The sequence below is a fragment of the Oncorhynchus gorbuscha genome, linkage group LG02 (assembly GCF_021184085.1).
Source record: "Oncorhynchus gorbuscha isolate QuinsamMale2020 ecotype Even-year linkage group LG02, OgorEven_v1.0, whole genome shotgun sequence".
NCBI classification, from domain to species: Eukaryota; Metazoa; Chordata; class Actinopteri; order Salmoniformes; family Salmonidae; genus Oncorhynchus; species Oncorhynchus gorbuscha.
This window is the reverse complement of record NC_060174.1, coordinates 31,028,099-31,055,919: the sequence shown is the minus strand read 5'-3', so window position 1 is coordinate 31,055,919 and position 27,821 is coordinate 31,028,099. Positions and strand designations below refer to the sequence as shown.

Below are 27,821 nucleotides of genomic sequence, written 5' to 3'. Positions count from 1 at the left end.
CAAGATATCACTATCCACGTTGTTAAAATTTTCATTAAGTGTTCAGCAATTTCCAAAGTCAAGTTAAAAGAGACTTAGACAATACCATCGTATCAGATAAAGGATCTTCGCTGAAAGACTGGCAGTCAGTTTTCATGTAATGTATCCTTGCCTGCTTATACTGACAGTCTCCATAGCTGATGGATTACTAATTATGAGAAAGAGAACTGGATGACAGCCCCATTGATTGCCCACTTAAGAACATGTTAGGATAGATAGCAGCCCACACAGCATAAACCACATATATCTGCATCCATCCATTTATTTTATTTTAAATATGACAGCTGTTACAGGGGTGGTTTTCATTGAGAGTCCTTCAAGCAGTAAGTCTCAAGGCTTTCGGGAAACTCTAGCAGTAGTTGATGGGCGTTGATTAAGCTGTTATACGGCACAATTGGAACCACTCTGTCCTCGTTCTCTCTGTTGCGGCAGTGACGGATGTGCTGTTGAAAAGGTATTGGATTTGGTTAAAACACAGAACAGTGAAAGATTTACAGCCACTGGTCAGTGAGGTTTACAGAGGTCCTGCAATGCTCTACTGGTTTCTTTTGTGCTGCACTCTGGGTAATGTTAATGCCCAGAAAAAGCACTGAGGAGGTCATATGCTTTGAAAACCCCAGGCAAAGACTGACTTTGAAGTAAAAAATAAAAAATAAAATAAAAAGCCATTTATTTGAATGACATTTTGACTTTTTTGTTTTGATTCAATGCTGTAAATTGACATTCTTCTGCCAGTAGTTAAAAAAAAACTTAAATGAGCCATACTATACACCAGAAGGGTAACTTTGATATGTTATTTCACGGCAGAATCTCCTAAACCTTTGTTATTTTCTTGTGGCGGCAAGGGAAAATAATGCCAAAAAAGAGAAAGAATGAATCATGTGCAGTTTCCAGGATGAGGCCAGGTGGGAAAAGGAGGAGCTAGAATTACACAGAACTCGTTGTCAAAGAAACAGGTAATTTCACTGGGAATACTCTCTGAAAGTTGTGTACCAGGGTAGCTGACCATGTCTTGCTCTTTTTCGTGACAATTATTCTGCAGTAATGCAAGTTCCTGCTTGGTTCAACAACCCAAACCCTTTTAGTTCATGCTGTGTTATTTGGCAACAAAACTAATTACCAATCAAACTCTCAAGTTGTACCAAGAGGTTATCTCCCTAAACAAAACTATATATGAAAAAGAAGTCTTACTTGTGGGGATGTGAATTGGATCCTGCTCCATATGTTACAGGCTCTCGTAACCTGGAACCATGATCTTTTGAGGGAAGCCTTCAAGTTCACAGCAACAAATGCCCTCAATCACTCAGGGAGATGCAGACTCTCTCTGCTGGCCAATTACTGTTTTTTAAAAGCCTGGGGCGCCCAGGAAACTTTGACTCTTGGAAATGAAGTCCAATCTTAGAAAGAAACATAGCTGCTATTAAAATCTTTATCATTCTGTAAATCACAAGTGATTTGTTTTACCCCATGGCTTGTTGAGATACATCCGTGCTGCTGTTGCAGAGGTTAAGAGGTTACTGCAATTGAGGAAAGCAAGCTTATTTTTACAACTGGGCCTAGAAGAAAAGGAAATTATTTGCTTTTTTTTCTCTTTTGGGGCACTCTGAACAGCCAAAGATCTCCTCTGTGTCATAATTGCCTGAAGTGAGTGAGCAAAGGCCCTGGACTCCTGATGTTAGTGTGGCTCTTTCATGAAGGGTATGGAGTCAGAGCTTCTTTAAAAGATCAGTCTCTCTGGAGGATATTACTGTGTGTTTTTTATGTAATAAAAGCATTTTGAAAGAAGTGGAAAAAAATACTGTTTTATTTATTGTTCCTACCAATATGTTTCTACTACTGAGGTGTTCACTCTGGACTATTGTTTTTGTTTTACCTTGCAGTTATTCTCTCTCAATTACAGTTATACATATTGCATTTCTGAATACCAATAGTGTGAATATTGATTGATTTTGAAGATCATGAAATTAGCTTGCTTTTTAAACAAAGTGGATGCCAAAAGTGGCAGAGAGGATAATGTAATTATGAATAAAATCACTCCAATTAAACATCACTATGTTAACTTTTGGAGAGCACACACACTCAGCTCTCAACTCCACATAATGTAATTACACAATTTGGAGAGAAAAAAAAACAGAAAACGAGAACACTTAAATTGGGGTATGAACATTAACAGCAGATGGATTATGAAAAATCTGTTCCTGCCTCTGGTGCTACGGGTTAAGAATGACACTCCTACTCCCAGCCCCACCCTACCTATTGAGAGCTGATAGGCCCTCTGCTACTAGACAAGGGTCTTGACTGAGGACACTTTGATACTCCAGCCTTTAATCACCAAAGTGTTCCTAGTGCCCAGCTGATGGAGGATTTCCAAACCATAAAACAGACTATAGAGGTGACAGAACACAAAATAGGTAGATTGTTCCCAGGGCCTAGGGCCACCCTTATGTCCCTGAGTGACCCCATACTTTTTATTATTCAGGGGTGAGTCAAATGGATACCCTACCAGCTATTCTGCCCTCCCCCATCTGCTTTCCTCCACTCTCCCTGTCTGGGCCCAGATGTGAACTGCTCCCAGAGTCAGTTACCAGCATAATTGAAAGTGCTCTGTCATCACTTTCAGCCAAACACTGATGAATGTGAAGTTGAATGAGGTTTGGGTTTTAGTGATACGGGGAAGTCTGGCTGAGATTTATCACTGGTGGCTTATGAGGCTACAAAGAGGTCATTTAAGCAGAAACTCCATCTACCCCTCTGTGATCTGTTAATTATTACTCATTAAACCAGCACACATTAAATCAGTCTAGTTTAACATGGACCTGAACGTTACTGCAGTCAATATGATGCTTTACATGGGAAACTTACATTAAAACAGGTTTGATTGTCAAGAGCCAACTACTGTAGACACAATCCAATGTAGCACAATATGTTCTATAAATAATGAGTATGCAATAACTAATAGTCAACCCACTTGAATAAAGTAATGAGCAGAAGCATATACTCTATCAAGTCCAGCTTAAAATTCAAAGATGACACTAGCTGTGTCAACTGCTCTCTGGAAGAATAGATTTACTGCGTAATCAACTCAAAGACAAATGCCATCTCCATTTGACTATCGAACCAAATTGAATCATTCAAGTATTGTCAGATGTCCCAGCTAGCTATCTAGTAGCCTATTACCATGATTGGCTACATCAGTTGTTAAGGTAGTCATCAGAAACAAGCCAGCCATAACCATGGATTTATAAAACAATCACAACATCACATATTGATCAATTTTATTCAGAAACAATCGATATTGTATTCAATAACCTCATTTTCCATCTCTGGCATGTCTAATTGGCTAGCTTGATACTCAACTAAAGAAAACATAGCAGTTGAAGCTATCTTTGCCATAGCTTGTTACTGGAGACATGCTCCTCTCCAATGAGCTTGTAAGCCTGCCAATACCAGATATTTCTGAGGGCTGAGCCAGCAGACTTTAAGCCCTTTAAAATCGACCTGAACTGTACTCAAAACTTAATGGAAAACACACAAACTGTATTAACTGACAAGGTTTGAGACATAATTTGAAAAGAAGGTCTGTTATATCTACAACTATCTGTATCTTTGTACATGTGCATTTCAGATAAACTGTAGTACATTTGAGGTATTTTTAGCAGTGCTCTCCTGAGAATCAGTTTAATTAGTAAATTATGAAAATCAATTGGGCTAATATTAACTATTTGTAATGTTTCAAACAACATGCTTTATGTAAATGCCATACTAGTGTGCACATCATTATGTCTTACACATAGCTTCCGTAGCAACATTTACAAGACCTTTTGAAAAACCTATGAAACCTGATTCAAACTCTGATTCGACATCCAAATGCAAAGCGTAGGAGGTGAGCAAGTTCTCATTGTCTCTCCCCTATTAGAGCACACCCCCAGCTGCCTGGGCTGTCAGGGCCTGGGTCCTGGCTCCCGTCCAGCACTGCTCTGATCTGGGCTTTCAGGGCCTGGGTCCTGGCTCCCATCCAGCACTGCTCTGATCTGGGCTTTCAGGGCCTGGGTCCTGGCTCCCGTCCAGCACTGCTCTGATCTGGGCTTTCAGGGCCTGGGTCCTGGCTCCCATCCAGCACTGCTCTGATCTGGGCTTTCAGGGCCTGGGTCCTGGCTCCCATCCAGCACTGCTCTGATCTGGGCTGTCAGGGCCTGGGTCCTGGCTCCCGTCCAGCACTGCTCTGATCTGGGCTTTCAGGGCCTGGGTCCTGGCTCCCGTCCAGCACTGCTCTGATCTGGGCTTTCAGGGCCTGGGTCCTGGCTCCCATCCAGCACTGCTCTGATCTGGGCTGTCAGGGCCTGGGTCCTGGCTCCCGTCCAGCACTGCTCTGATCTGGGCTGTCAGGGCCTGGGTCCTGGCTCCCGTCCAGCACTGCTCTGATCTGGGCTTTCAGGGCCTGGGTCCTGGCTCCCGTCCAGCACTGCTCTGATCTGGGCTTTCAGGGCCTGGGTCCTGGCTCCCATCCAGCACTGCTCTGATCTGGGCTGTCAGGGCCTGGGTCCTGGCTCCCGTCCAGCACTGCTCTGATCTGGGCTGTCAGGGCCTGGGTCCTGGCTCCCGTCCAGCACTGCTCTGATCTGGGCTTTCAGGGCCTGGGTCCTGGCTCCCGTCCAGCACTGCTCTGATCTGGGCTTTCAGGGCCTGGGTCCTGGCTCCCGTCCAGCACTGCTCTGATCTGGGCTGTCAGGGCCTGGGTCCTGGCTCCCGTCCAGCACTGCTCTGATCTGGGCTTTCAGGGCCTGGGTCCTGGCTCCCGTCCAGCACTGCTCTGATCTGGGCTTTCAGGGCCTGGGTCCTGGCTCCCGTCCAGCACTGCTCTGTTCTGGGCTTTTTTGTGATTTGAAGAGTATGGTGGTTTGCTGAGCTGCTGTCCTAAAGCCATGTTGGAATGCTAGAGCGGCAGTGGAGGTGCAGAGGAGGGAAGTGACCTCACTGTGTGATGTTTGAGAGGGAGTGGGCCAGGGGCTACACAGCGAGGTTGGCTATATTATAAATAAAGCAAAGCATGGTTTCTTCACAGAGATAGGAAGTTGGGTAAAGGTGAATGCCAGCTCTCGCAGCACAGTTGTAAAGGGTGACCTCTATTGTAACTCTGTCTCAAGGCAGCCAAGATCCCATGGCCAAAATTGATTTTTGAAAGAATTGTGCCAAACCCCAAATATACAATATGCTTTCTATCACAATATCAAAAAACAAATTCACTAGTATTTTTATTCTTACTCTATGGTAACATTGCAACCTGGCAGATTGAAAAATATTTTGACAGATACAAAGTGCCTGACAAAATCTTTTCCAAAGACTATCAGACAACAACACTAAGCATCTTATCAGACAAAATTAGAGGTTAGGGATTTTCTGGGGGAAGTTTACATTTATTTTATTTTATTGAACTACAAGAATCCAAATTAAGGTTTCATAAACTGTGTGAACATACACTAAAGAAAGTAAACGTAATATTTTGCAGGGAATAATATGTTTAACTTACCCACGGTTTGTGTGTGAATTGGACCCAACATTTACCTTGCACATGAGATAACCTATTGGAATGTAGAATGTGTGCTGAAGAGTGATCATGACTGGCCTGCTTGGATGGGCCTCTGCGTGTCTCATCTCTCTCGCTGAGTGCAGGATGGAACAAAGGACCAGGACCCTGCATTCCACAGTCACAGCAGCCACAGGCACCAACACCTGACAGGAGACACAAAGACACAAGACAGACACACTTTAACAGGAAGCACAGTTTCCAGGGTAAACAGAGCTCACCTGGATACACCACAAATAAGTGAAACTCAATCTGACTTGTTATCAGACTGCTGTCTCTGTCTAGATTGTCCCACTGGAACCAATAGCAGACCAACATAATCCACTGGCAATTGGTTCTGCTCTGTCATTTATTTTGGCAACATAAAGAGAAACAACTTAACACCATCGGAATTCAATAGCATCCAAGTGTTTTAACTTGCTTGGACTGTAAACTTCTATCCCACACAGATTCAATTACACTGAAGGCAACCTTTTAATTTGGTTAAAATATTTCTCCTGCTGAAATTACTTAATAATTTTAAGTGTGGGTGAATCCCCCAAGAATAAATCAATAAATGGACTGTTGCCTATGGGAAAATCAGCAGAGTAAATTAATATTAACTTGCAGATGGTTGGGTATAGGGCATCAGTGTGCCTCCTAACTAACAATTGATTAACTTGTAAATTCCCATCGCCCAGCTGTTGTTCAGGCTGTTTACCATAATAGAGGGGGAGCAGTAGAGAAAGGATCCAGATGCTTTGAGTGCAGAGGAAAGGCAATCTGTCATTCTTCTGAACTACCTACAACTGATGGATTCTGCTTTGAATGGGTATTGGTTTTAGTTAAACATGACAGAGTGAGGGATGACATGTCATTGGTAACAAAGGTTTAGAGGTCCGACAACGCCTCAGCAATCCCTTTTTTCAGCCAAGGCAACCTCTTGTGCATGTACCAGCTGCTAATTAAGGCTACATTTTTTGTTCCTGGTACTGTCTGCCAAACTTTGCATAAATGTAAAAACAGACTTAACCTTCCTCATCTCTATGTAAGGTGATGTTTTTGTCAACTGAAGTTGGATTCTATAGAGCAGTCCACTAAAAACCAAGGTTAGACCTTTGCCCTGCAGACATATAGATGTTTAAACAGTAACCACTAGCAGGCATCCTCCCAGTACCCTGCCCTAAACCTTACTCACTGTTACTAGCTAGCTACGAGCTGTTACTCTACCCTGCACCTTAGAGACTGCTTCCATATGTACAATGAGTTCGGAAATTATTCAGACCCCTTGACTTTTTCCAAAATGTCTTACGTTACAGCCTTATCCTAAAATGTATTAAATAAAAAATGGTCCTCATCAATCTGGACACAATTACCTATAATGACAAAGCAAAAACAGTTTCATCTGAAATGTATGCAAATTTATTAAAAAATAAAAACAGAAATATCACATTTACATAAGTATTCAGACCATTTACTCAGTGCTTTGTTGAAGCACCTTTGGCAGTGATTACAGTCTTCTTGGGTATGACGCTAGGTACAGTGCCTTGCGAAAGTATTCGGCCCCCTTGAACTTTGCGACCTTTTGCCACATTTCAGGCTTCAAACATAAAGATATAAAACTGTATTTTTTTGTGAAGAATCAACAACAAGTGGGACACAATCATGAAGTGGAACAACATTTATTGGATATTTCAAACTTTTTTAACAAATCAAAAACTGAAAAATTGGGCGTGCAAAATTATTCAGCCCCCTTAAGTTAATACTTTGTAGCGCCACCTTTTGCTGCGATTACAGCTTTAAGTCGCTTGGGTTATATCTCCATCAGTTTTGCACATCGAAAGACTGACATTCTTTCCCATTCCTCCTTGCAAAACAGCTCGAGCTCAGTGAGGTTGGATGGAGAGCATTTGTGAACAGCAGTTTTCAGTTCTTTCCACAGATTCTCGATTGGATTCAGGTCTGTACTTTGACTTGGCCATTCTAACACCTGGATATGTTTATTTTTGAACCATTCCATTGTAGATTTTGCTTTATGTTTTGGATCATTGTCTTGTTGGAAGACAAATCTCCGTCCCAGTCTCAGGTCTTTTGCAGACTCCATCAGGTTTTCTTCCAGAATGGTCCTGTATTTGGCTCCATCCATCTTCCCATCAATTTTAACCATCTTCCCTGTCCCTGCTGAAGAAAATCAGGCCCAAACCATGATGCTGCCACCACCATGTTTGACAGTGGGGATGGTGTGTTCAGGGTGATTATCTGTGTTGCTTTTACGCCAAACATAACGTTTTGCATTTTTGCCAAAAAGTTCAATTTTGGTTTCATCTGACCAGTGCACCTTCTTCCACATGTTTGGTGTGTTTCCCAGGTGGCTTGTGGCAAACTTTAAACGACACTTTTTATGGATATCTTTAAGAACTGGTTTTCTTCAAGCCACTCTTCCATAAAGGCCAGATTTGTGCAATATACGACTGATTGTTGTCCTATGGACAGTCTCCCACCTCAGCTGTAGATCTCTGCAGTTCATCCAGAGTGATCATGGGCCTCTTGGCTGCATCTCTGATCAGTCTTCTCCTTGTATGAGCTGAAAGTTTAGAGGGACGGCCAGGTCTTGGTAGATTTGCAGTGGTCTGATACTCCTTCCATTTAAATATTATCGCTTGCACAGTGCTCCTTAGGATGTTTAAAGCTTGGGAAATCTTTTTGTATCCAAATCCGGCTTTAAACTTCTTCACAACAGTATCTCGGACCTGCCTGGTGTGTTCCTTGTTCTTCATGATGCTCTCTGCGCTTTTAACGGACCTTTGAGACTATCACAGTGCAGGTGCATTTATACGGAGACTTGATTACACACAGGTGGATTGTATTTATCATCATTAGTCATTTAGGTCAACATTGGATCATTCAGAGATCCTCACTGAACTTCTGGAGAGAGTTTGCTGCACTGAAAGTAAAGGGGCTGAATAATTTTGCACGCCCAATTCTTCAGTTTTTGATTTGTTAAAAAAGTTTGAAATATCCAATAAATGTCGTTCCACTTCATGATTGTGTCCCACTTGTTGTTGATTCTTCACAAAAAAATACAGTTTTATATCTTTATGTTTGAAGCCTGGAATGTGGCAAAAGGTCGCAAAGTTCAAGGGGGCCGAATACTTTCGCATGGCACTGTACACCTGTATTTGGGGAGTTTCTCCCATTCATCACTGCAGATCCTCTCAAGCTCTGTCAGGTTGGATGGGGAGCGTCACGGCACAGCTGTTTTCAGGTCTCTCCAGAGATGTTCGATCGGGTTCAAGTCCAGGCTCTGGCTGGGCCACTCAAGGACATTCAGCGACTTATACCAAAGCCACTCCTGCGTTATCTTGGCTGTGTGATTAGCTTCGTGGTCCTCTTGAAAGGTGAACCTTCACCCCAGCCTGAGGTCATGAGCACTCTGGAGCAGGTTTTCATCAAGGATCTCTCTGTACTTTGCTCCATTCATCTTTCCCACAGTCCTGACTAAGGCCAAAGAGTTCAATATTGGTTTCATCAGACCAGAGAATCTTTAAGTGCCTTTTGGCAAACTCCAAGCAGGCTGTCATGTGCCTTTTACTGAGGAGTGGCTTCCGTCTGGCCACTCTACCATAAAAGCTGACCATCGGGATCTTGGTCACCTCCCTCACCAAGGCCCTTCTCCTCCGTTTTCTCAGTTTGGCCGTGCGGCCAGCTCTAGGAAGAATCTTGGTGGTTCCAAACTTCTTCCATTTAAGAATGATGGAGGCCACTGTTCTTGGGGACCTTCAACGCTGCAGAAATGTTTTGGTACCTTTCCCCAGATCTGTGCCCCAACAAAATCCTGTCTCAGAGCTCTACGGACAATTCCACCAACATCATGGATTGGGGTTTTTGCTCTGACATGCACAGTCAACCCTGGGACCTTAAATAGACAGGTGTGTGCCTTTCCAAATCATGTCCAATCAATAGAATTTACCACAGGTGGACTCCAATCAAGTTGTAGAAACATTTCAAGGATGATCAATGGAAACAGGATGCATCGGAGCTTAATTTCGAGTCTCATAGTAAATGTTCCTGAATAATTATGTAAATAAGGTGTTTCTGTTTTTTTATTTGTATAAATTAGCAAAAATAAATAAATAATAATAATAATGTTTTTGCTTTATCATTATTGGGTATTGTGTGTAGATTGCTGAAAAAATATATCTATTGAATCAATTTTAGAATTAAGGCTGTAACATAACAAACTGTTGAAGAAGGGAAGGTGTCTGAATACTTTCCGAATGTACTTTATGTTTTCGTTCCCATCTTAACATAACGATCCGCTTGGACTGGCCGACCAAGAGGTCATGACTAAGCTGGCCCTTAACTTGGTAAGCTGCAGCTGTCTCTGGGGCACATGTGCATCCAACACGGTCCTCAAAATGCTGATTTCTCACAGAAATGCACACATTCATTAATGTAACTAGGCCTAGGACCCCTATACAAAGCGAGTGCAACAATATCCATAAGATAGTTATTCGGTCCTCAATAATTATGACAAAATGACATTCATAATAATAAATACATTTAAAAAAATATATATATATATATATATATATATTATTAGTACAACAAAAAAGGGAAAAACGCAACTGTATTGAGTTTTGGCTAGCCAGATATTTAAAAATCTAGACATCTGGGTTTAGTCAAACAGAAAGAAAACCTTCACATCAAAAATACATTGGATGGCCTCAGTTACAGACAGTGATGTTGTTAGACAGAAGGCTATGACTAGAAAGCCAGTCGCTAAGCAGACCTGAGCAAGACGTGGCATGGTGAATGGTCCACTGCACTCTGCCTCTCATGTAACCTTGCCTCTCAGTGACCCTCAGCTCCTCAGGGTGAGGTACATGTGGACCTTCCATCCAGTTCCAGGGAGGAACCAGCCAATCCAGAGCCCCTAGCAAGGCTCCAGTTGAGCTCTGTTCAGGAAAACACTGGGGTAAAATCTGGAGGTCTCATAGGGATCGTATAAAGAACACTTCTGCAGAACTCATCACTTGCTGCCAAATCTTGTTAATCTCTCATTCTAGCACCTTAAAGGAAAACGCCACCCAGAAACTACTAATCGTTGTTGATATAGACCCAAAATGGTTTGCATGTCAGCAGTCAAGTTTTCAAGATACTGTACATAACGTTCAAAATACAAAATTGCATCAGATGACCCTAACCCTAACCCATCTATACTTGAGTATATTTTAAGTATAAAAAAAGACTAATATAAGTTACCAAAAAACGATAAATAATTTCCAGTCTACAGTACAGCAGGATGTGGGATCAACATCTTTAAGGCTTGCTGTGGTGCTGCAGTGAGAGGACTCTAGAGTGAGCCCATGTAGCCAGACTTCTCACAGATATGACCACTGGCTGAAGCCAACTGTCTGAACCAGGCAGAAGACCGGACTCCCCACATGAAGAAAAAAAACAAGTGTAAGGTTTTCAGCAGGCAGCCTTCAGACAGGGAGGCTCTGTAGGAAACACTAGAAAACCATTAACTGACCACAGTATTATCATTTGCTGGAATGAGCTACAGACAGCTAATGAACTAGCTTTAATGCTTTTATTTTCCCCCCAGCTGAAATGCACCAGTGAGAGCTCTTCCTTGTACACAACAGTGTGACAGATCGATGCTTAAATTCCTAAATCAAGGGAAAAGGTTATTCTCTGTCTCACTGGGATTCCACACTCTATCCCTCCTACATCGAAGACCCTCTTTAAACCAAACAAGTCTCTTTTCTCTACACTCTTAATTAAGAGAGGCGGTATGGCTTTTTTTCTTCTTGGTTATGCTTCCAATGTTAGTGTGTGTAGTGTGAAAACAGATCTGATGGACTTGTGCCCTCAGCTCTCCCTGATCAGGCTCTAGCAGGTATCCTCCATGATTGACAGCCCACAGGTCAGCAGCCCTTCTCTCAGACTGTTAGAGGGTGGGCGTTAAAGAGATTTGGAATGCCTGGGACCCTGATTGCTTTATTGCTCGCCTGTCAGAACCATTGTACAGCTCTGTATTATTAGGGCTTGCCATCTCTCACCGTCTGGAAGGCGTCGCATCTCAGCTCTGCATAAAGAACCACCGCCACACTATTCAAAATCCTCTTTCTTTTTGGCTCAAAGAAAAAAGGCACAGATTTTTCAACACAATTGCTTGTGTTGGTTTGTCAGATTGTGTCACCAAAGTGTCTCCTGGGAATGGGTTTGATGGCACTGTGCAATATCAAACTGAGACGAAAGATTCTGTTTTGTTATTATAACAGACATATCCCATTTGCATTTTCCAAAACGACAAACTAAATGGATCCATGACTTACCTGATATAATCATGTTGATTACCTCAAATCTAAAAGAGATCAGAATTAGTTGATATGCAATTAACTTGCTGTTGTTTTCAGTATACTATTTACAACAATCCATGAACTGCCAATATTACAATCATTTTCCTTTTATGCAATATCTACAATGACTATTACAGCATCAACATTGTCCTGTGTGATAGTCATGTTGTCATCCAATAGCCAATCCCATACGACTTAAAGGAAGACAATTTACATTATATTTTTTACTATCCCCGCGCAACTGAGGGAATCAAGACAGTAGAGGCACAAGAAAAAGTCACCCTAGTACACAAAATAAAAAGCTATCTTTAGAAGCACCACGCCACAGTATTTGCAATATTAAGGGCAGATTTACATTTACATTTACATTTAAGTCATTTAGCAGACGCTCTTATCCAGAGCGACTTACAAATTGATAATGCAGATGGTGAGACATGTACTGTATGACTCAGTACGTACATCCTGGTTTACAGACTGGACCCATAACCGATGATTGCTGTTTTGGGTAACTGCTCTGAGAATATGTCCACTCTCAGTGCACCTGGGAGTGAAAACCACAAGCACTCACCCTGAGGATAGGTTAGTAGGGGATGGTGAACACAAGGCTGTACTTACTATGCTTACTTGCAGCACATTGTACAATGTAGACTGCTTCAGTGGTTGGGTCTGAAGTAATGTTTATCGTTAAATGTTTTCATTTGACATAGCCTGTAATCATGGCAGGTGCTACTGATTACATATTTTAGATTTCCCTCTTTTAAATCAAATGTTGCGAACTAGAATGCTGCCTGGGGGCCTGTCCAAACAGTAATTTCACTCCATTGTTCTGCTCTTAGAAGTAAAGACAGAGTAGAATACAGGAATTGGGATGATAGCTATTATTGCTGTCTAATTATGTTAATTTAGTTTTTTCTTTTTCTCTTCTGCCAGCTGTTTCATTTTTGATAGAGCAATCAAATCCAAAATCTGAAAGTAGATCGCCTTAGTCCAGCATTTAAAATCTTTCCACATCAAGATTGGCTAATAGAAACAAAGGAAGTATTAGCATATCAAATTAGCACATATATATAATACCAGTCAAAAGTTTGGACAAGGTAGTTATGACAATGTTGATGCTGCAAAAACCTTCAAGCGCTATGATGAAACTGGCTCTCATGAGGACCGCCACAGGGAAGGAAGACCCAGAGTTACCTCTGCTGCAGAGTATATGTTCATTAGAGTTACCAGCCTCAGAAATTGCAGCCCCAAAAAAATGCTTCACAGAGTTCAAGTAACAGACATTTCAACATCAACTGTTCAGAGGAGACTGTGGGAATCAGGCCTTCATGGTCAAATTGCTGCAAAGAAACCACTACTAAAGGACACCAATAAGAGACTTGCTTGGGCCAAGAAACATGAGCAATCTATCCTTTGGTTTGATGAGTCCAAATTTGAGATTTCTAGTTCCAACCGCCTCGTCTTTGTGAGACGCAGAGTAGGTGAGCAGATGATCTCCGCATTTGTGGTTCACACAGTGAAGCATGGAAGTGGTGTGATGGTGCTTTGCTGGTGACACTGTCAGTGATTTATTTTAGAATTTAAGGCACACTTAACCAGAATGGCTACCACAGCATTCTGCAGCGATATGCCATCCCATCTGTGTTGCGCTTAGTGGGACTATCATTTTTTGCCTACACAAAGTATTCATATCTTTTGACTTATTCCACATTTTGTTGTGTTACAGCCTGCATTCAAAACAGATTAAATCTATTTTATTCTCACCCATCTACACAAAATACCCCAACATGACAAAGTAAAAGCATGTTTTTGGAAATGTTTGCAATTTTATTGAAAATGGAATACAGATATCTAATTTACATAAGTATTCCCACCCCTGAGTCATCGCATGTTAGAATCACCTTTGGCAGCGATTACAGCTGTGAGTATTTTTGGGTAGGTCGCTAAGAGCTTTGCACACCTTGACTGTACAACACTCACATTATTATCTTTCAAATCCTTCAATCAAAAGCCAACTCAAATCAAAACTGTAACTAGCCCACTCACGAACATTCAATGACATCTTAGTAAACAACTCCAGTGTATATTTGGCCTTGTGTTTTCGCTTATTGTCCTGCTGAAAGGTAGATGTGTCTCCCAGTGTCTGTTGGAAAGTAGACAACCAGGTTTTCCTCTAGGATTTTGCCTGTGCTTAGCTCTATTTAGTTTCTTCTTATCCTAAAATAAAAACTCCCTTGCAGATAACAAGCATACACATAACATGATGCAGCCACCATCATGCTTGAAAATATCAAGAATGGTACTCGGTGATGTGTCGGATTTACCCCGAAAATAACACTTTCTATTCAGGACATAAAGTACATTTCTTTGCCACTTTTTAACTTTTACTTTAGTGCCTTATTGCAAACAGGATGCATGTTTTGGAATATTTTTTATAGATATGTTAGCTGACAACTTAACCAAAACGATGGTGAGAAATCAACGTATCGTGATTCTGTATGGCCAGATTGCAACCAAGAATGACCAGAAACGGCCATGTGAGGAATCAAAAGTGACTCATTTCATCTTGTTCTTGATACCATGTCTTGTTTTGAGGTGTTTTGACTGATTTCATGTCAACTTTAATATGGCAAAATAAATGCTAGCTAGTTCACCAACAACTGTAATGATGTCTTTGAGAAACAAGTGCTAATTGTGGAGATGTATTTATGTTTTCAATAAACATTGGAGATGAAATACAGCTTACATGTGGTCAACAACCTAAGCCATCCCAGTCTGTTTTGCCCCATAGTTGCGCACATGTCGGTTTTGTTGCTAAAAACATAACTAATCTATTCTTTACAGGGTTCCATCTTTTCACTTGGTCATTTAGGTTAGTATTGTGGAGTAACTACAATGTTGGTGATCCATCCTCAGTTCTCTTATCACAGCCATTAAGTAAATGTTTTTAAGTCACCATTGGCCTCATGGTGAAATCGCTGAGTGGTTTCCTTCCTCTCCGACAACAGAGTTAGGAAGGATTAGGAAGGATGCATGTATCTTTGTAGTCACTGGGTGTATTGACACATCATCCAAAGTGCAATTAATAACTTTACCATGTTCAATGGGATATTCATGTCTGTTTTTTTTACCCATCTACCAATAGGTGCCCTTCTTTGCGATGAATTGTAAACCTCCCTGGTCTTTGTGGTTGAATCTGTGTTTGAAATTCACTGCTCGACAGAGGGACCTTACAGATAATTGTATGTGTAAGGTACAGAGATGAAGTAGTCATTCAAAAATCCATGCAACTTATGTGACTTGTTAAGCAAATTTGTTAAGCAAATTTTTACATTTAGCCTTGCCATAACAAAGGGGTTGAATACTTGACTCAAGACATTTCAGCGTTTCATTTTGAATTCATTTGTAAACATTTCTAAAAACATTATTCCACTTTGACATTATAGGGTACTGTGTGTAGGCAAGTGACACAAAATCTCAATTGAATCCATTTTAGATTCAGGCCAAAATGCAACAAAATGTGGAAAATATCAAGGGGTGTGAATATTTTCTGAAGGCACCCTCCGATCTTATATCCCTTTGTACATAGTTCCTTCTCTACCACAATATAGATCCCCTTTGTTCTCCAAATAAATATACACTGGCACAGTCAATAGTGTCTCTATAGACATCCCCCAAAAATCCTAATTCCCCAGGCAAAGATGACAGGCTGACAGGTTGTTGAAGGTCATTTGAGCAGTGGCTCCTGGTCCCCCTGGAGCCAAGGGAATGGTCAGGCTGCTTCCCAAATGCTCCCGCCTGCTCCGGGCCACAACGGAGACAAGCCCATAGGGGTGCCTTGTCCCTGTCTCCGTGGAGACGAGGCGACGGGCCGGCCAGAGCTCACTCACACCTTTCTGGTCAGCGCCTCCAAGTCTCTGAGGAGACCAGACCAGCCTAACAGCAGCAGTCGCAGAACAACTTGTTTTTTCAGCCCCTCACCATCTCTTTTTTGTTGTCTTCTTTAATGCCAGTACAAGCACATAGCGGGATGCCCCACCTCCAGTCCGACCCTCCTGCCCTGGCAGCACTACCCCTGTGAGGCCTGCTGGGAACAGTGGTGAGATGTGAGATAAGACCTGCGAGTCTGGGCAGGGCCTGAGAGGGGATAGGACGCTTTGGGACAGCCCACGCTGTCTGTGGACCAGGCTCTATTATGTTTGTATCAGGGTGTGTGAATCCACCATTCCCAAATGCCGCCTACTTAAAGATCCTTTCAATTCATTTCAAAATTGGCTGTTGCTGTGAGACTGGCTGGCCTAATTCAGTTCATTATCCCTGCTGATATATACCACGGCTTTCTGCTGGTATGCGTGTTAAGTCTTTGTTTCTTATTAGATCTACAATGTAATACTGTGACTGTTGTGTATTAAATACAGTATTAAAAAGTGTGTAGGATGACAGACAGCTTTCTTCAATCCATGCTCACACCAGTAGCCCTATTGATTTTGAGCAAGCTGCGACTTTGTTCTTCTGTGTGTCTTGATCTGAGAAATAAGTGTTAACCCCTTCATCACTTTACCCCAGTGTGTCCTTACTGGAAGCCATATTGATTTTGTTTTTGGGAGCGTCCTCCCATTGCCCATGCCCTTTACCACTGGGACTTATCTAATTGTTTATCTCTGGACACTTTCCTGCCTTCACTCCCTTCTGTCTCATTATGTGCCAAGATTTGACAAGTCAAGTCTCCCCACACTCTCAAATCTCGCTTTACAACATGTCGACCGGCAAAACACTACAGATGGCTTACTTCTCAACAGACCCTCCCACATGGAACGCTACAAACATGACAACAGAAGACACTTGCTAAAATACACACAAATCGACATATAACCACTCACTATGAACCTGATTACACATACGCAATACAGACAAGTAAACACCAGAACCCCACACAGTGATTTCAGACTCAATGATTCTACCATAAATGTGCTGACAAATGTTGAAGAGCACAACACTTGAAAAGGAAAACTAGAAGGAGACCTTTAGTAAATGTTGGCAATATTGATATTGAAATAACAATACTGTCTGCAACACCACTAGCTACTAGTAGCCAGTAGCCATATTTTAATTTGAGTAAGATCCGCTGCCGCTGATGGCATAACTAACCTTCCAGACCTACTGTATACTGTATTACACTTCGTTACATATTCTGACTGATATTATTCTCCATAACTGTCAAAGTGTCTCTCACTAGGCACAAGGGGGAAGTTTGTGTTACAGGCTGTATTCTTTTGAATATTGTCTTTTTAAATGCAGTTTCTTACCAGCATTCCAAACGATTTCAGTCCCAAGAAAGCCCTTGGTCAGGATATATCAGTGAGTTAACTCTATAGAAGTGGGCCAGATCAATAAGCACATTCTCAGAGAGGAGCCAGAGAAGAGTTGGAGGCAGGCACGGGAGAGAAGCAGTCAGGGAGCGGGAGAGGCAGGGAGCAATCAGAGCTCTGTGTTTCTGTGTGCCTTCAGGAGTAGATCGATGCTCTGACAGGAGCCCTGCTTTGTTTTCTCTCACTGTTCAGATGTTAGACGTGCTTTACATGATTGCTTAAAGGTTTTAGTTTGCCTACTTGTGTATTTGTTTGTCATTTTTGGTTCAGTCTGTTTAAACTATTCCCCCATTGTCCATTTTGTTAGTAAGGTAGAGGACATAGCCAAGTCACTGTATTTATCATAGAGTATGACTTACATGAATCGCAGAGATATAAATGTATAGACTGTGATCATTATAATAAACTGTAGAAATGATAGGCCGTCTGCGCTTTTTTATACTAAATAGTGTCGGTTCCATATAATAAACTGCAACGCAATCTGCTATGTAAAATATATAAGCTAGTTTCAGGGTATATAACATATTAATAGACTACATCACAATTAGCTGACTTCTGCATTCTCTCTACAACTATTCAACACAAGTTAGCCTGTTTGTAGAACTTCAAGTTCGAAATATGTAAGTGCTAATGCCCGAGAAGCCAGTGTTTGGAGGATATCTTGGCACAGGTGTTGTTAGGCCCGAGACGAAACTGTGTCAATATATCCTCCAAACACCGACTTCGAGGGCATTATCACTTTGATACAACAGGTTACCAACTTATTCAAATAATATTGACATATTTTAATTAAAAACATTATTTTGATTAATTTATTCATACTATTTCAACCTTCCACAAGATATAGTCCCAACACAAATCTAGAGTTTCTAGGGACGCGAACCAATCGTTCAGTCTTTTTGTACTGTATCTATGGATGCGACCCAGTCGTTCAGTCTTTTTGTACTGTATCTATGGATGCGACCCAGTCGTTCAGTCTTTTTGTACTGTATCTATGGATGCGACCCAGTCGTTCAGTCTTTTTGTACTGTATCTATGGATGCGACCCAGTCGTTCAGTCTTTTTGTACTGTATCTATGGATGCGACCCAGTCGTTCAGTCTTTTTGTTCTGTATCTATGCATCCAGTCGTTCGTTCTAGATGTTCCATTGCCATACTGGCTGGCAACGTTCTTATCCCTTGCTTGCTCGCTAGCCAACTACGGCTAACTTACAGTCACATCAAAAAGTGCAGCCAGAATAACAGCAAAGTAGCTGCATTTGTTTAAGCTTTTTTCTAGTGACATCCATAACAATGAGCTAATGAGGCGCCTGATTTCGCCTGGCATAGAAAATGTGCTCACTCGTCAGGACACTGTTGTTCAGAGGAGCTAGCCAACAACACAGCTACAGTACATAATCACTTCAAACTAAAGCTGGAAAGATTGCACATTAACTGTGTTTTGTTTTAATAGAATATATATATTTTTGTATATATCCATAAAAATGATGCCAACTGATTCATGATTTCTGTCTCTCTGTCTGTCTCGTCCAGACACGTTCATTACTATGGGACAGTAGGAGATAGAATTTGAATATTGAAACAATGTTGCAAATGTCGGGGAGACAGACAGCAAAGTCTATACAAATCTCCGTTGTTGATAACGAAATGTTAGTCTAAAATAAATGTGAAATAATGCATACATGCTTTGTATAGTGGAGATCAGGTTTATTAGTTGCCTGGCTGGACTGATGATGCACCGGATTGTGCAGTCAGATGGAACAGAATAAATACGTATTTTAACGTCATAGATTTAGCCGGTGGGAACTTGTGGAATAGACACTGGCTAGAATGCAGTTTTAACCAATCAGCATTCAGGATAAGAACCACCCATTGTATAATGATTAACAATACCCAGGCTCTCTATATCTCAACAAGGGAGTAATGAGGCTCAAAAAGTGGTTGGTGCTTGTATAAGTACCCACAGAGAAGGTATCCTTGGAGTGTATTCCATATTGAAGGGCAGTTTTCTTCTGACTGGAATGGCCTTAGACATTCTTTGTCATCAGAATTTTTCCATTTCTCACATGGCCACCTAAACCAAGTTAAGCACTTGCCTCTCCAAATAAGCTGCCCAGAATTACTCCTAATAAGAATTTGTGAGTGTAGGCTGCTCCTCTGAAAGGTGTTGACCGCAAAGGACAAATAGGTGTCAATAGATCTGGTCACAGCTCCTATGGGACATTGAGAAACATGAGCTCCTTTCCAAGGCTTAATAAGACAGCACAGATGCACCCTTGTCTCAGCATAGCCCTGTGTCTCATTGTACTTTGGCCTTCCAACCCGGCCAGCACAGGACCAGTATTGCAGCGGCCGCGTGAGAGGGTCTCATTAGGACTGGCAAAGGAAAAGCGGGGTCAAGATACATAAAGGTACCCCAAGCTAAGGAGCATGCCTCTAAGATGAGCTGGGAGCTCCACCTAGTCCTAAGGCCACCCCTCCAGACCTCTGGCCCTCCCCGTCGTGACCTCCTATCTCTACCATTATTTGATGAAGCAGAGCTTGATAATTATTTTGTGTGGATGGAGAAGGGGGCACAGTGTGAAAAGAGTGTGTCACTCTGAGGGAAAGGATAGCAGGAGATGACAGAACAGAGAAGAAAAAAACTGAAAAAAGATCAAAAGCGGCCCTTTCACTTTTCATGCCTGCGAAGGCTCCAAAGAGGATAAGGAACAATCGGGCCTGGGGTCTCCTGTCCTCTCTGGCAATTAGACTCAGCTGATGAAGTGAAAGGGATGAATGGCAGGTTTCAAGGCCTTCTCTAGGATTCACACAACAGGGTGTGTTTTTTCCCTGCTTCTCCTTTATCTTCATCTCCCTTCAGAGTGGCAGAAATGCAGCTGAAATATTTCCAAATGAAGACAATGTGGTCTAAGGTGCCAAATCTTAATCATGAGGACTGATGAGATTGAAGGGGTGTTAGAGTCTGATGGGGAACAAACAGACAGCATTCAATCCTGTGCATTTTTGCACATGACCAAAATAACAAAGTAGGGATTCACACTTATTAGAAACTACATTTGTTTAACATACACTTCTACAAGTTCATGCATATCTGTTTAGGTAAAACATTTACTTCATTCTGGATTGAAAAGGTACAATACCCATGTGACTAAAGCAGACGGACCACACATATGGCAAATTGTTAAGATGTGTGAATGCATTGACTAATTTGGGAATATACCTGATAGAGGGCCGTGGCCAATTAAAAGCTATTTCATTACCATTTGATTGAATGTATGCCTCTTTTTCTAATACAAATTTGTGTTAGAGTAAGCCAGTACATGTTTACAATGAATTTAAGACCTATAAATGAACTTAAAATCAAGATGTGTTTAGTTAAAACATTGAAATCATCTAACTCTACTTAATGTGACCCAAACTCAATTTAGCATGAGAGAAGTTCTCCACCCCCCTCGGTCTGTTTTCTCAGCCATTGTTAATACAGTATATGGTGGTAAATGGCCCCAGAGGCCCAAACCATGCCGCCACACTGCACTAAAACCTTAAGATGCTTAGTGATATTCTTTAATCTGGCCCACTGATAATGTGTTTAAAGAAGCGCTTCAGATTTTCCAAACTTTGAGGGTTCAAAGTGTAAGAAGCATGGGGTCAGAATGCCAATGAGCTAAATAAAGAGTAGCCAAAACAGGCTTTGGGGGATTTGAAACTCAGTCCCCCCCGAATCCCTTTGATCTAAACAGAGTTACGGCCAAAATAATGCAGAATATTACATGCCAGGCACGGTGGTTCTGCCAACATACTGTCTGTTTGGCATGTAGAATGCAAAGTTCCAGGTTTAATATGGAACGGTTAATATGAACTACATGTGGAATTCATCTCAATTGGATTGTTTGAGGTTTTTTGGAAATAATATTCTAATGAGATGAGGCCCATGTGAAAGTTTTTGTTTTGACCATCTCGAAATTAAACCTCTCACTGTTCTCTCATTTCGAAGACATGACAAGTGTCCTTTCAGATGCTATACATTAAGGGTAAGAAAATTAATTTCTGCTCTTTTATCACATATTACCATGTGCCAAAATATGAACTGAAAATAAGCAAATCTGACATTTATTAAAAACAAATTGCAATTGCTTTTGATATTTTGACTACACTGGGTTAGTGTTAAATTCAATTTAGCAGAATGAAATAATATCAGATGTTTTGAAAGACTGCATAAATGTCATTTATAATTGTGATGCCCCTTTCCTATTGCTATACGTAGGAGGAAATTCATATAATGTGCTTTGCAATTAGAAACATCAACTAAAAAGCTTGTGACACATTTTGCCCACAAAAAATGTGGGTAAAACTGTCAACTTCCATAATTCAATCTCTACCATAATACACACCAATCTCTACCATAATACACACCAATCTCTACCATAATACACACCAATCTCTTCGTCAAGCCACAGAAATGAGGGTGTGTTCACTACGGTCAGGGGACCAGATTATAACCCTCCGGCCCAAACATGTCACATTGCTTTTTTAGGGCAAAGCAGAACATGAAATGTGAATGGACTTATCTCCAGACACAATATAATCCTACTGCTTGAAAGAATGCACACATACTACAGAATAAGAACCATCATACATTGTAGCTTGTTAAAGTAGCTTTCAAATAACTAAGCAAAAGTCAGAGGTGCCTGGAAAAGTCAACATATTGTACCCAGAACCTTAAAACATCAGCAAATGTCATGAGAACAGACTTTTATTCAGAATAGCTTTTGTATTCATCAAGTAAATAATCACTAGGCTCCTTTATTACATGATTTTCTAACATGTTACATGACTAATCTGCACCATGTTAAAATCCACCAAAAAGCCATGACTCAATATTCAGTTCAGTAACAAAGGAACTTCTCACTTACAACACTGTTAATGAAAAAGGGAGTAGGGAATTGCCAGATAATGGCCATCTTGTTTTAATTGTTCACATATTTTTCTTTTTCTGGGCGACATGGCCATTACTTCCCAGTCACCACTTATCAGCAGAATCACACAGGATTAATGGTTTCACTTGTGCTGGTAAGACATGTTTAAATTGTCCTGATTATCAGTGCAAGAAAAATAATGGTTATTTGTCATTGTGCTATGCAGTGAGATTGAGTAATCTAACAAACACTGAGTTAAGCACACTATTAACCATTCAGGGGAATGCAGCCAGTTTGAATGGGATGCACAAGTCAGACAGGCCTATGCAATTGTGGCTATAATGTTTTGGGAAATGTTCACAGAACATAGTGTTGTATGTTGAGGCTGATTGTTAGTTATAGTTAGTTCAAATGTGTCAAGAAGCTAAGTAACATGATGGAAAGTCTTGGGTTTATTGTTTTCTCAAGCAGAAAAAAATTCTTAACCTTCATGTCCAAGGTACAATTGATGGTCTGGGTTGATTTGAGACTCCCCTCCACAACAAAGACAGTCCATTACAGTATGCTGCTAACCAACCCTGAACTCCACCCAAATGCACTTTACACTGGCATGCCTTTTATGTGTCTTTGAATGTTCTGCTCTCCAAATACAATCAGCACCACATTCTACACACTGTCACATAATGAGCTCTGAATAAATAATGCATTAATATCAAATAATGAATGTTGAATAAAGACAAGTCACAATAGACACTTACTAAAAAATATATATTTAATAACTTGTACAATATATTTTTCAACCCACAAAAAGTAACATTTCTGTCTATGATTTTAGCAATAATGCTCCATTACTAAACTAGAGTCATAGACAATTAAAAATAAACTATCAACAGCATGTCACTTTAATGGGCTGTGTAAAAGTAAAGCAATATCCATTCATACCTCCAGTAGGTGAGAGATAGTGGGTAGGCTATGTATAACACCCCTAGTACTATTGTGACTAGTACTGTACAGCACGGTTGACACATGTCTTATCTGGTTGATTCAAAGTGAGAAAGGTACACATCTCCAGTGCTCTCAGGGCCATGGGGTCCACAGGGTCTTCTCCAGAGGAGAGGATCCTTGAGCCAATCCATATCTTTATTTGATCAATTAAGTGCCAAGGAGAAAAGAAGAGACTATATCTCTCAAGTGCCCGTTTTAAAAGAAGTCCGGATTAATGATACCTAATGTAATTTGTCCATATCTTATCACACCTCACTATGGTCTCATGAAAAAGGTTACTTATGTTACTTATGTCAAATTCCAGTGTCACATATCAAATAAAGTCAAACGATATTTACATGAGATTAAATTTGTGTTCAATCATTCTGATAAGTGTTTTACAAATAACAGTTCATGATTTGAAAAGTATCTAGTCTCAAGTTTATATTTACAGTAAATTCAAGCACTAATAAACGTAGCACACACATTTGACAGATATAATGTGACTTCTGGAACTCCAGCCCTATGGCAGAGTCTCTATATTTGTACTGCAACGTCCAGGCATGTACCTTCCTCTTTAATCTACTCCATTATTTTTCTTGTATGTCTCTTTCAGAGTATCTATTAGCCACTCTCCACTATCTGTTTGTGCAGTGTTTTCTCTCCTTTTTTCCCCATGAATGTTTTATATATTGGAAAGAGAATGATTGTTCACTGCAATGAGGCCGGCCCACGGCCTCAGTAAGACAAATTGCTCCAGAACGCCTAAATGGCAGTCAATGATAACTCATTGTAAGGAGAGTAAGTGACTTCCAATGGAGTGGATGGGGGACGGAGAGTAATGGCAGAGCACAGGTGAAAAATAGATGTTTGGCTCTGTGTAATTACTCCATTAGGGGGCTTTCTGTTAATCTACCAAACCACAGCAAGTGTTTTTACAGCATCCAGGAATAAATGACTGAAACCGGACCGAGAGGAGTCCCACAAGTCTTAACAACACCCTATCAAAACAGACTCTATGAAGTGTTAACTAATGGCCAAATATGCACTCTATTTATGCTCTAGATAAGCACACACATTAGCTACTCCACAGTTAAGTGCACTAATAGATGTAAAGATAAAGTTCATTTATTGACTTGACCAATTAATTAACTGTAGTATGGTAGCACATGTTCAGACAGCTTTAACCTTCCCTCCACATCGCCCGCTGTTGAATGCATCAGCTGTGAAACATGAAAATCAAGGTTAGCAATAAAAAAGGGACAAAGGAAAAACTGTCCATTAGATATCAGCACCCCCGTCCGGCCCGTTCCCAGACAAACATAATGATCACCATTTTTTTTTACCATTTGGTGTCTGGCAGCAATACTGCCTGTAGCAATCTACACAAAAGAAGCATGAACAAATGCTGCAATATGGTCTTGAGTTTTGTCTGACCATACAATCTGTTTTCTTAAGTCAACTTTAAAAACACTGCTAAGAGCAGTGCCCACAGCTTTATCACTGAATCTCAGATTGACCTTGGACTCGTCTCTTACAGTACTTCCCATCTGTTGGGGTCCCACCCCAGGATACATCCCGACGGGCTTGGGCTTTAAACCTGCTTTTTGCTTTCTTTCAGCTCTCAAATCTTGGTAGGGCCTATCTTATTAGTGTACTGGATGACGTGCTGCAAGTTCATAGGCGTTTCGGTATGGAACCTTCTTCAGAGTAATAATGGGAGTGGGTCCATACAGTTGCATATCGGGATATTATTTTAGGCGATATATCGTATCCACAATAGCGCAATATAATTTTTACGCTAGTTGGCTGTACCTGCACCAAAACTCCAGTATTTTCCTCAATAGCTTGTACTCCATCTTCTTTTTAAATAGGGAGACCATTTGTTTTCCCATGACTGATGACAACTAATTTTCTCAAAGCTCTCTCTTGTCCCTCTACAGCAGACATATGGCGAGCAATATATTTGGAACATCGAATCACAATAGAATCACAGTATCGAACCATAACAAGTGGGGCAGTGGTCTAAGGCACTGACTGCATCTCAGTGCAAAGGCATCACTACGGTCCCTGGTTTGAATCCAGGATGTATTACATCCGGCCGTGATTGGGAGTCCACTTATGGCAGCGCACAATTGGCCCAGCGCTGTCTGGGTTTGGCTGGGGTAGGCTGTCATTGTAAATAAGAATTTGTTCTTAACTGACTTGCCTAGTTAAATAAAGGTTCAATAAAATTGTATATTATATATATATATAATATAGACACACACACACAGAACGCTATACATATCTTATCGGCATGTTGTGATATCATATCGTGAGGTCCCTGGCAATTTCCAGCCCTACTACAGAGTATGAAATCGTGACCTGTTTTTAACCTTTCACCAGATCATAGTAACATTGTTTCTATAATATGGCTGGGGCAGATTATATGGTCCAATGCTAATCCTTCACCAGCTATGTACTTTGTAGAAAGGACTGTTGTTGTTTTACAAGTTGTCTGATGAGTCAAATTTGTTAACTGATTTGCAGGTAGGTCTAATTCACAATTATTAAAGAGACTGAAGGCTATGTGTGTGTGAGAGAGAGAAGAAGCAAGAATTACAGAAATAAAGATAGACCCAAGTAGCCTAAAATAGATTCTGGAATATTATTGTTATTTTTCATTTACTTTGTTGAACCCATATCCCATTGTCTAGTGAGAGTCTATCAATACAGACTATATTACAATACATGTGTATGGAAACTACATTGATGATACTGAATACACTGTATAAAATATAAAAGCTGTAAATTAATTGAGTGAATCTGATCACACGTCAACATTACGTGGCATTTCCTGCAATGCAAGAGCTTCCATGTGCACATGCTTTTACAAACAAGGCCACCCCAGAACAGACAAAGGAGGACAAATGAATTAGACACTATTTGAAAAATGTATTTTGTAATGTGTTTTGTTTATCTGTGCGTTGACTGAGTGTTTGACTATTTCGGGGGAAGGTGTGACTTTCCAAGATGAGTATAGCCAACAACTCACCCTGACGCCATGCTCTGAGAATTATTAACCATGCATTTCTAGATTATGAAGACTTGTATGCTTAATTTGCATACTCGCGATAAGCATAGTCTGAGGGTTTCACCTACCTGCAGTTTCCTTTTAAATAGCTGTAGTTCACTCCCCCATCATTGTCACCGTCAACTGTCTAACACATAACGGTTCCGTGCACTTCCCGAAGGAAGGATATCTGCTTCCGCCTTCCATCTCGCGCATGTATACCTTCCAAAAAGCGGGCCACAGCGTCGCTCAGTGGACATATCTGAACAGTCAGGTCTTCCAACATGATATCCCACTGTTCGCTCCTGATGATTCTGGACATTTTCCCGTGTTGTAATAATTACTTTAATGATCTGCAAATTGATTTATAATCGAAAAACCGAAGCAGCATTGGCTACTCAATTAGAATACTGGGTTATTATGTCCATGTTTTTTTTAATGTTCGGTGGATTTACTTTTGAAGGCCCAAATTGAAGTTTCAGGAAACGTTCAAGAATCGAGGGTACTTCTACCCAGCATTGCAAGCAACAATGTAAGCATACCGGCATGTATTTTATTGTTTTTTGAACATTTGATGTACAGTGGATTGCTACATAACTGGACACTAACCAGGCTACTACATTCCAAAAAGAGTTATACTAACATAAACTAATTCTGCAATGTCTAATTTAGATAGATGAAGTTATGCATGATAGTTTATAGGCAAGCCAAAGCTTATTATGTCTCAACCTAGCATGTTATTTGTCCACACATTCATAATATTTAAATTCAGACATATATTTCTGTTTGGTAATATAGGCCATATTCACATTATAATCTATCACATTTTGCACCTGACCCTTTGTTATTCACATAGCTCTTGTGGTGTTTGTGTGTGTGTTGAAATAGCATAAATGTTATATAAAGTATGAGCACGGCAGCCTTATTTATTAGCAGGCTTATTTTCATGGTATCAAAAGCCTTTTTTGAATCCACAATTGTCTTCAGAAAATCATTTTCTGTGAGCATAGTGCTGTATTTTATGAGTTCAAACCCCCCATGTGGAACAGTGTATTCTGACCTGTTTAAAAAGAAAGGTTTACCTTGATTAGTTTTGATTGATTAATTAATAACAGATCATTGAGCATGCATGCTGAGATCCAACTGAGGCCTGGCCCATGGCAGAGTGGGGGTTAGGCTGATGCCTGGCTCTGGGTGTAATTGTGTGTGGCTGGGTGGCCTCCTGCACTGTGAGGGAGGGAGAGAAGCCGCCTCCTGCAGCCTCCTACTCTCTGGAGCAGCCTGCCGCGACACGCTCACCCAGCACCTCCCCATGCTATATTGTTATAACACCTAACTACAGAGAATAGAGAAAGACTGCACACGCTGAAGGGTTTCTCTCACCATATATTGAATGGCGTTGTGAGGGAACCTTCTCATTAGATAATGCTGCACAGGTACATGTGAAATGTATTCTGCTTTTCTTGAAAGGGCATTGTGTGCTGAAAATAATATTATTTATCAAATATAATTTCAACAATTGGTTGG

The 27,821-nt window shown here is 40.8% G+C and overlaps 1 long non-coding RNA gene across 1 annotated transcript; it reads right to left on the bottom strand.

Moving 5' to 3' along the window:
• Positions 1-298: 298 nt before the first annotated feature.
• On the bottom strand, positions 299-26,598 carry LOC123992507. Its single transcript, XR_006831257.1, has 4 exons — positions 26,384-26,598; positions 5,602-5,769; positions 1,231-1,436; positions 299-482 (listed from the first exon to the last, which is right to left on the bottom strand). It is a non-coding gene; the product is annotated as an uncharacterized LOC123992507 (long non-coding RNA).
• Between the last annotated feature and the right edge of the window lie 1,223 nt (positions 26,599-27,821).